The 9,841-nt window shown below is 51.6% G+C and overlaps 1 long non-coding RNA gene across 1 annotated transcript; it reads left to right on the top strand.

Annotated features, from left to right (window-relative positions):
• The first annotated feature begins 530 nt into the window (after positions 1-530).
• LOC116442781 lies at positions 531-2,988 on the top strand. Its single transcript, XR_004239644.1, has 2 exons — positions 531-1,028; positions 2,891-2,988. It is a non-coding gene; the product is annotated as an uncharacterized LOC116442781 (long non-coding RNA).
• The last annotated feature ends 6,853 nt before the right edge of the window (positions 2,989-9,841 follow it).

Below are 9,841 nucleotides of genomic sequence, written 5' to 3' on the forward strand. Positions count from 1 at the left end.
CGGTGCTGACCTCCCACACACCTACCATCTATGTCCCAGCCACCCAAAATGCCTTCCCTTCCAGCTTGAGGCCATCATCCCTCAGCAGCGTTAAAGCCAAGGCAAGCTTCCCCCACAGCAATGAAATGCCAAGCAATGCCCTCAGAGATGCCTTCAAATGAAAGGTCAGAGTCAGAGAAATCTGTTTGGATTGAGTTGGGAGTTTTTGGGGAGCCAGCTGGAACTGCAAAACTGATGGAAAGCTTTCCCAGGTGGCTCCCACTGCAGGTGCCCTGAAGGCAGGGATGTGCATCCCTTTCCTGAGGGAAAAGAACTTCCAGGGGCCACTCCTGAGGCTCTGGAATGAAATCAGCTCCTGCAGGGAGAGAAGTCCTCCCGTGGGCACAGGAGCTGCCTCAGCACAGGCTGGGAGCGCGTCCGGCCAGTGCCTTCTCCTGCTTTAAAATATCACCTGGAGCCCGAGCTCGGGGGGTGCAGGCAGCTGAATTCCAGGGAACTCTGTCAGGTGCCCCCAGAGACGTTGGGGGGGGGGCTGGGGGATGAGGGTTACAAACAGCAAATTCTATGGAACATGAAGCTGTCCTTGCCCTGACCCTGCTGAGCTTCCCTGGAAGCTCTGCTGGTTCCTGTCACACCTGGTGTTAAATAGGCAGCTCTGCATGGGAATATCCATGCTCCAGGAGGTGCTGGGAGGCTATTCCAGTGGCAATTCAGCAGGGAATTCAGGGCTTTGGGTAGAATTCATCTGCGCACCACCCAGGGAACAATCTTTGTGCTGCCCTGGCAGCCAAAGCCCCTGGGCTGGGAAATGTCAGCAGGCAAATGGATGGAATGATCTAAATGCCAGCATCCCCCAAAGGGACAATGCAATCACCTCCCTTTGCTCCCAAAGTGTCCACTGTGTTCCCCACAGGTGCCCTGGGGATGCTGGGGAGGTGCCTTTGCCCACAGTGCCTTTCTCCTGCCCCTCTCCAGCCCGAGGCCTCTTCTCCCTTCCCTGCCAGCTGCTGCCAAGGAAGGAGGACACAGTGAGTCCTGAGTTGACCTCCAAATAGTCCTTCTCTCACCTTGAGATGACCTGAGATTTTACCCCCAAAATGTCCCCATCTGTCTCCTTCTGAGTTCCTCATTTTTTACAAGGAAGCATTCTTTCTCTCCTCTGGAGATTACCACAAGATTTGCCCCCAAAACTTTCCCCACCTGTCCACTACCTCTTTCCTCATTTCCACCTCAATCTTTTCCTTCTTTGCCCTACAGATGCTTTCAATTTTTACCCCTCTGAACTTCCCTACCTGACCATAAGTGATTACCTCAGTTTACCCCATCAAGTGCATTCTCTCTGCTACAGATCACCTCAGATTTTACCCCCAAAATTTTCCGTACGTCTCCACCACTGAGTACTTTATTTTTACCTCCAAATACTCATTTTCTACCATGGAGATTCCCTCAAGTTTTACCCGCCAGATTTACCCACCTGTCCACAGCAATTCCCTCAGTTTACCTCAGGATGCTCCTGCTCTCTCCTAGACATGACCTCACATTTTACCCCCTCAGTTTTCCCTACCTGCCCAGTTCTGATCACCTCCTTTTTACCTCAAAACATGAGTTCTTTCTTCTACAGATGAACTCGGATTTTATTACCAAAATGTCTATTTTGTCCCCTGTACACTGACTAGATTTTAAAACCAAAACCACGCAGGTTATGTCTGTCTTACCCCCAAAATGTTCATTCTGTCCCCTACAAATTAGGTCAGATTTTTTCTCAAAAACACTTATGGTTCCTACATAATTACCTCAGGGTTTGCCCCCCACATTCTACCTCATCTTGACTACTGATCACCTCATTGCTTCCTCAATATGTTCATTCTTTGCCCTACAGATCTTCCCAAGTTTTACACCCGAAATTTCCTTGCCTAGCCCCAGTGATTGCCTCAGTTTATGTCAGTGGTCACACTCTCCCTAGAGATTACCTCAAGTTTAACCCCCAAAATTTTCCTTAACCGTCCACAACTTATTACCTCATTTTTACCAAAAAAGATTCATTCTCAACCTTTAGATTATTTCAAGTTTGACCCCCCAAAATTCCCCTACCTGTCCACTACTGATTCCCTCATTCTTCCTTCAATATTTATTTACTTTCTACCATGTAGCTTCTATCAAGATTTACCCCCAAAGTTTTCCATCTGTCTACTACTGCTTACCTCATTTTTACCTCAAAATGTTCTTTCTACAGCTTATTTAATATTATTTTTACACAAGTTTCCCTATCTGCCCACAACTGATTCCCTCATGTTACCTCAGTGTGTTCATGCTCTCCCCTAGAGATTAGCTCAGATTTAGCCCCCAAGTTTTCTCCACATGCTCAGTACTCATCACCTCATTTTTCCCTCCAAGCGTTCATTCTCTGCTCTTGAGACTTTGTCAAGTTTTGCCTCCAAAATTTTCCTTCTTTGTCTACTACTGAGTACCTCATTTTTGCTCCAAAATATTCATTCTGTCCCCTATAGATTACATCAGGTTTTACCCCCCAGTTTTTCCTTCCTGTACAATATTAACTCTTTTCTGCCCCAAAAATGTGCATTCTCTCCCCTAAACATCACCTCAGCTTTTCCCTCAAAAATGCCACCTTGCTCTGCTCGACATCCCCTCCCATTTTTCTACACAAACAATTCTTGTGTCCCCTCTCAGTCACCCCAGGTTTTCAGCTAAAAATGTCTCCTCTGTCCCCTTGAAGTTATCCCAGGTTTTCCCAGTGAGGAGCTGCAAGGAATTCAGCAGGGCCAATGACACCAGGGAACAGCTGTAAATTCAGAGGCAGAGGGAGAAGATCTACCAGGAAAGGGGAAAGGTTCAGAAAACATTTCTGCAATTAATTAATAATTATTTCCAGTTCCCCACTGAGAAGAACACAACCTCACAGCTGTTAAGGCCTGACAGTTCCCTGCAGGGAGAGCTCAGCACATGTGCCCAGAGGCAATCCCAGCATCTGAAAGAAAGAAAGAAGCAGCAAAAGGTGATTGCTTCTCTTTCAAAGTTATTTCAAGTGCTCAAACCCAAACCCACCTTTGCTCTTGATTCTGGCCGGGTGCATCGTGAGCAGTAGGCACAGGTCATGTCATCCATGCTGGTGTGAGTGATGCTTTCTGGGGGAAAGCAGCTGATCTCCAAAGTTCCCTTCCTGCCCTGTGCCTGATCTGCACAGGAGAAAACCTCTTCCAGGAAGGGATTGTGCTCCCTCTAATGCCATTTGCCCAGTCTGTTCCATGGGGATATTGCCAGCCTGGGGCAGCAGAGGCACACGCAGCTCTCAGCACTCTCTGCTCCAAGCACAGTTCTGGGCTCCTTTGCAGACTGCCTCTGCCGTGGGGTTTTCTCCAGGAGAAGCCAAGGAATTTCTCATGGAAGGGTGCAGATTAAGTTATCCCAAAGGGAAGCAAAGAGTAAGTACTCTAGGAAGAGCCCTTGGCATCTGCTGGGCTGAGGTGGGAAGGGGACATTCATTCCCTGCAGGGCCAATACACAACAACCTCCAACCCAAAGCACAGAGTGGCAGGTGGGGTCTGACAGCACCACTCTGACAAACCTCCTTGTCATTCTTCCCTGCAGTGACTTTTGCAAGCAAACTCTGAAGCTGACAAGCCCAGAAGCTCCATCCATCTACTCTGGAAGGAAAGGATACTCCCAGGGATGAGGCACATTCCCAGCAAACTCTCCCAACACAGCCTGGAGGCAGCGCTGGAGCTCGGGTGTGGGGCTGGGAAGGGCTGCCAGGAGCACGCAGCCCCCAGGTGGGGTGGCAGCGGCAGCAGCAAATTCCCACAGGCTGATGGCACAACAGAGAGACAAAGGCCAGCAGCGCTCACGGGAGGTACAGGGTTAATTCTGCTCCCTGCCCTGCCCCATCCCCGCAGGAAATCTCCAAGGGGGAGAGAAACTCTCAGGGTGCCCAAAATGCAGCATCTGTCACCCTGATCCCGCTTCAACTCAGCGTGGGGGGCCAAACTCCCCCACAGGTAAACACTGAGCTGACCTGGTCAGTCTCAAACACAGCCCCAGTTCTCACCTCCAGCCTGCTCCTGGGGCTGCTGCCACATTCCTGACAAGGAGCCCCTGTGGACAGGGCCCTCTCTGTGTCTCAGGTGCTGGGCACTGCAGGGACCAGGGCAGCCCCCTCTGGGGACAATTGGGGATTCATCCCACACCACAGGCAGGATGAGGGGCCCTCCAGTATGGGCTGGTGGGGCCAGAGCCCATTGGGTTTGGCTGCTCAAACACCAAAGCTTTTGGCAAAGATGGGGCAAGTTAAGTGGATTTTCCTGTCGAGAGAGAAGAAATTGTTGAAATTAAGCATGGAAATTAAGTCCACTGTGGAAGTCAAAGGCTCCTGGCTTTCCCACTCGTGTTCTGATTGCTCACTAGAGGGTTTTATCCATAAAAAAATGAGAGGTGGCACCAAATAAAAGAGCTCTTTTTCAACATTTTTCCTCTACTTACTTTCATACATAAAAAGGATGTCCATTTTTTCTTAGTGCATTCTTTGCCTAATTTTAACAGAACCGTTTTCCTTCCAGGCCCCACTTGTGGGTTCTTCACTCCTTTGCCATGGGACTTTGGACAAAGGAAGAAAAGGATCTGCTCCAAATGGGTGTCATCCTACGGGGAACACCCCCTGTACCAGCCCCAGTCTGTGCCAAGCATGCTGCCTCACTCTCCCCATTCTGGATGCTGGCTCCAATCCAGTCTGAGTTTTCCCCTGTTTTCCATGTCTAAGGACAGGAACTTGTCCTGGTCAGGGTGTAAGGCCTTAAACTGCACCTTGATCTGGGGGGCTGTGACTGGGATTCCAGCAGGGAATTCATTGTTTTACAAATAAAAATTATTCCAGGGAGCTGCTGCTTCACCACACAGTGTCAGCAAAAGAGAGAAAACACCAAAGGTGTATCCAAAAACAAGGATGGAATGATTCCTCCTGCTTTTAGTGGGATCAGGGCTTATGCTGCCCTGGAATGACAAAGAACTTCTCCCTCAGCCCCCCAGAGAGCCCTCAAAAAGCCAAAGTGCAGCAGGGAAGGAAGGAAAGGCACCTGCTGGGGACAGCACAGCTCCAGCTGCTCATGGGGACTGGGAATGAGTCTGGAGCCAAAAGCCCCTTCCCAGGCTGGAGGGGCTTGCCTAAAGCACCACCTCTGGGAAGCAAAGGGCTATGGAAGAAATGGAGTGGGAATTTACAATAATAATCACAATGTATCAGGAAAGAGCAACAACAGAAGCAACAATCATTCCACGGGAGCAGGAGGGATGCTGAGCTTTAAACAAGGTTTGAGTGAGGCAGCAGCTCCTGGGAGTTCTAACCCACAGCTCCAGGTCTGCGCTTCCAGGAGCAGTGCAAGCTCCTACTGCCCAGTCCCTGGCTTTGCCTCCTGCCAGTACTCGGCAACTCGGGCACGGTTGGGTGCGAGTGCTCCAGTGCTGCTGCCCCGAGGGAGTGGGAAAATGGCCACTAAACCCCTTCCCACTGGGCTGGCTCCAAGCTCTGGCTGGGGAAAACATTTGGCACCCCTGGCATTTCAATGAAATCAGTTTCCATCACTTTGAAGATGCACTGAATAAACCCAGGGCACATAAGTAAACCTCTCCCCATAAGGACAGCCCAGGGAATACGCAATTATTCCTATGCCTGGCCAAAGAAACCAGCAGCCAGGTTTTGGGGAGACACTCCAGACTCCTATCTCCTTCCCTGGCTGTAAACCACTTGCAGAGGCTTTGGAGTTCATACAAGCTTGTCAGGATTTGGATACTTCATTTAAATTCCATTCAGATACTGGAATGGAAGTGTCCTAAAGGCATCTCCACTCAGACTTTAATTTTAAGCCCTCTACCACCAAAGAATTTAGATGTTCTTTTCTTAGGAACACCCCACCTCTGCTTCTTTAGGTGTCTCCATGTGGGACATAAATTAAATGTGGACAAATTTTAGAATGCATCTTCCAAGTCAAGTTACCTGCTAGGAAATTACTCCAGCTCTCTGGCACCTTGGGCTGTTTTAAACACAGCCTGGCCCTTCATGGCTGAGGCTCTGAGCTACACAACTTGTGAGCTGGCAAGTAACAGCAGCTGAGGTCTCATCCCAGCTGTACACAAAAACAGGGAGGGGGGGCTGCACTTGGATACATGCAGGCAGGGTTGGGCCCCTTCTGAAAGCTTCAATCCCTGTTTTTCAGAGACTCAATCAGGATAATGACATTTTCACAAAGCTCTCTTAAGGCACGTGAAAACCCGAGTCAGAAAATGGAATCAAAGCCTTTGTTCCACTGGCCTCACGCCCCAAATTCCAACGGGACAGACAAGTCCCTCTCCTCGCAAGGCAACGTCTCCTACCTGGATCTGTGCCTTCCCCAGCCTTTGGTGGCCGCTGTCTCCATCCTCTCACACCTCCTCATCTTCCTCCTCAGCAGGCCTGGCTTCCTCATCCTGCAGAGCAAGCACAGGGACACTCACCAGCCTGCTCATCCCAAACCTGGGCAGCAGGGATGGACTGCTGGGACCCCCTGGACAGTCACCCCTCTGCTGGGCACCATCCCTGCTCTGCAGTCCATTCCCGTTCCTGGCCTGGCATCTCCTTTGAACGGGATGTTAAACCACAACCACTTGCTCTGCTGGGTTTTGGGACATCAGAGACTCCCCCAAGGCAGTGGACAAAGCTCCTGTTCCCACACCCTCTGCCTCCCAAAGCCCTGCTAGGGCCAGGCAGAGCAAGGGAAACCCCTCAGTTCCTGCTGGAAATTTCCTCTTGTGCCCGTAAACCCAGGGAAATCGTGGCTGCCCCATCCCTGGAAGTGTTCAAGGCCAGGCTGGCCGCAGCTTGGAGCATCCTGTGGATGGAATGAGGTGATCCTTAAGGTCCCTTCCCACCCAAACTATTCTGCCATTCCAGGATGATTCTGTGATCTCTCCCTGCATTTATTTTGCATCGTTTCCTCTCTAATCTGAATTCCCAAATCGAAATGATTTTTTAAAGAACTCATTTAAAATTATCCCAGGAATAAAAAGGGGTGCATCAAACATACAAGAATCATTCCTACCTCCATCAAATCATTATTAATTGGAAGCCTCTTTCCTCATCTCTGTCCTTAGTTTTCCTTTCCTAGGAAACCTTACGATCCCACAGTTTCTCCAAGAGATTTACTGGGATTGCAGAAAGGTTTGCTTTGTCAGGGAGGCAGGGGGGTTTACAACACTTGTTCCTCTGCATCTTTATCCTTTCACCAGCTTTCCCCTGGAACGGTGCTGCAAGAGAAGTTCAGAATTACTAGAAATGGATCAGGTTCACCTTTTTTCCTCATTCTTTTCCAACGACTTCCAAATTCTTGGAATTATCCTCAAATGAGGCCTAGCAAGCTACTGTGAAAACATCAATCAGAGGAACATCTTGAAAAGAGAAAACCACATCCAGCAGCAGCCAAAACAATGCCATTGCTATTCTTACCTGGTCTCCAGGTGCTCCTGCCAGAGCTCCCAACACCCATTGCCATTCCATGAGGGTGACGAGGCAGTTTTGGACGTGTTCTTTGCCACGGGATGGGATAACAGAGCCCAGAGGGTCTTTGTGTCCCTTCCAAGCCACCCCATGATTCCATGATACCATCAGCACCTATACCAATTCCATTCTGGAAAGCCCAATTCCATTCCTCCCATCAACTCAGAATTTCTCCCTTCCTCTCTCTGCTCCACATCAGGCATGTGTTGCCACGTGCCACAGGCATGGGATGCCTCAGCATTGCCTGGGAATGCCACTCAAGGCTGCCCTGGTGGCCTCAGCGCTCCAAAATGCCCAGCTGGCTCCCGTTCCAGTCGGGAATGTCCCAAACAGCAGCGTGGGGTGTGCCCTCTGCCATCCCACCATTGGGGCAGCTCCCATAGAATGTGACCAACTTACTGGGTTTGGAATTCCTGGCTTAAAAGTCAGGTGGTGGAATATCCTCTCCTGGGAATATCCGGAAGACCAGAAGGCTCCCTAGAAGCCACAGGTCAGGGACAGAGTCAGATGAACGATCCTGAACTGGTTTTCAGGGGATGCATCCCCAGCCTGTGGCTGCAAAAACTCCAGAGCTGTTCCTTCCCCTTGGGATAGCCAGGGAAAACCTCCCCAGCACGGATTTCTGAAAGGAAAAACCTCACTGCTCCAGGCTACTTGGCTCCTCCCAAATCCAGGCCAGCACTCCAACAGGCTCTAAGGACAAAACGACAGGAAAGACCATCTCAGGGCACACGCCACGAGCTGGGCGTCACATTCCTCGCTGGAACTGGGCTGCTCCCACATCCCTGTGACAGTCGGGAGCATCCCCTGTTCCCCGCTCTTCCATTCAGGAGAAAGAGACAACAGAGCTGTCAAACAGCCAGTGTGTAACCCCAACAATCCAGGGAAAACCACCTTGCTCTGGGGAGAAACATCATGCCCAGTTATGGAAAAAACCAAAGAGCAGTACTGGAAACACTCCCAGGCATGGAGGCTCCCAGCTCCGGAAATGCAGCTCACAGGCTTCTTCCCATGGGAACCCCAATCTTGCCCGGGACTGGGCTCAGGGAGAAAGTCCTGCCTGTTCCACCACTCTGACACAGACACCCCAGGAAGGTGTCCCTGACCATGGCAAGGGGCTGAACAGGATGGTCTGTAAGGTTCTTGCCAGCACAGACCATTCCAGGAGTTTAAGGTGGATTTGAGCAGCTCCTGGGGACATGAACACCACCCACACCTCCCACCTGGCTCAGCCCAGAGTCCATCCAGCACTCACAGAGAGCTGCTGGGAGCTGAAATTATCCCTGCTCCCCCTGCCTGGGAAACCCTGCCTCCAGCTCCTGGGAAAGAGGAGCTGCATCCTGCTGGGTGCCCCTGGCTCTGGGCAGCTGCCGCCTTCAGGCGGGGGGATGGCTCGGGCAGCTCCGGTGACTGTTCCACCTCGATGATTTTGTGTTCTCCTGCATTTCCCTGGGCTGGAGGGGAGCAGGGGGTGCGGTGGGAGTGCGGGAAGGCAGCGGCGGGGAAGGCAAGGAGTGCGGCCGGGCACCGCACGGCGCAGGGGGGCTTCTGCTGGCAGTGGAGGGGCGCGACCCGTACGGAGGCGTCCCTGCCGCTGCCGGCCACTGCCCACGGGGCTCCTGCCCGCCCCCGGCGCCACTGACCCCACACCCCGTGTCCCCACACTGGGAACCACCATGGAAAATCATGCTGGAACCTCTAATCCTGAGCCCGAGCCTTGACCTTTTACCCCCTGACCTTTGACCCCTTGACCCATTCCTTGACAACCCGACCTTTGATCCCTGACCCCTGACCTTTGACCATCCACCTTTACCCCTGACCTTTGACCACCCCAACCTTAGCCCTTTGACCCTTACCTTTTGACCCATGACACCTGACCCCAGGACCTTTGACCCCCCTGAGCCCTGTGACCTTTGCCCCAACCTTCTACATGTGACCTCTGTGCTTTGACATTGACCACCTTGGCCTTTGACCCCTGGACTTTGACCTTTGATTCCCTGACCCCCCAACCTTTGCCCTGACTTTTGTCCCTTTATCCCCTAACCTTTAACCCCCTCTACTTTATACCCCGCACTGCTCTTGCTGCCTGGAACCCCTCACTCCTGCTCTACACGCCCCAGCCCCCAACCCGTACCTGTCACTCTCCAGCCTGCAGATGTCATCCCTACCTTTTTGGTGTGGGGCTTGGCCTCCTCTGAGGGTTCCAGGGTTATCCCAGCACCAGGCTTACTGAGCTGTGCTGCAGTGAGGGTTCCAGGGTTGCTGCATTGTGCTGCTGGTGGGGGGAAAATGGTGCTGTTAGGG

The sequence above is a fragment of the Corvus moneduloides genome, chromosome 4, assembly GCF_009650955.1.
Source record: "Corvus moneduloides isolate bCorMon1 chromosome 4, bCorMon1.pri, whole genome shotgun sequence".
Classification (NCBI taxonomy): Eukaryota; Metazoa; Chordata; class Aves; order Passeriformes; family Corvidae; genus Corvus; species Corvus moneduloides.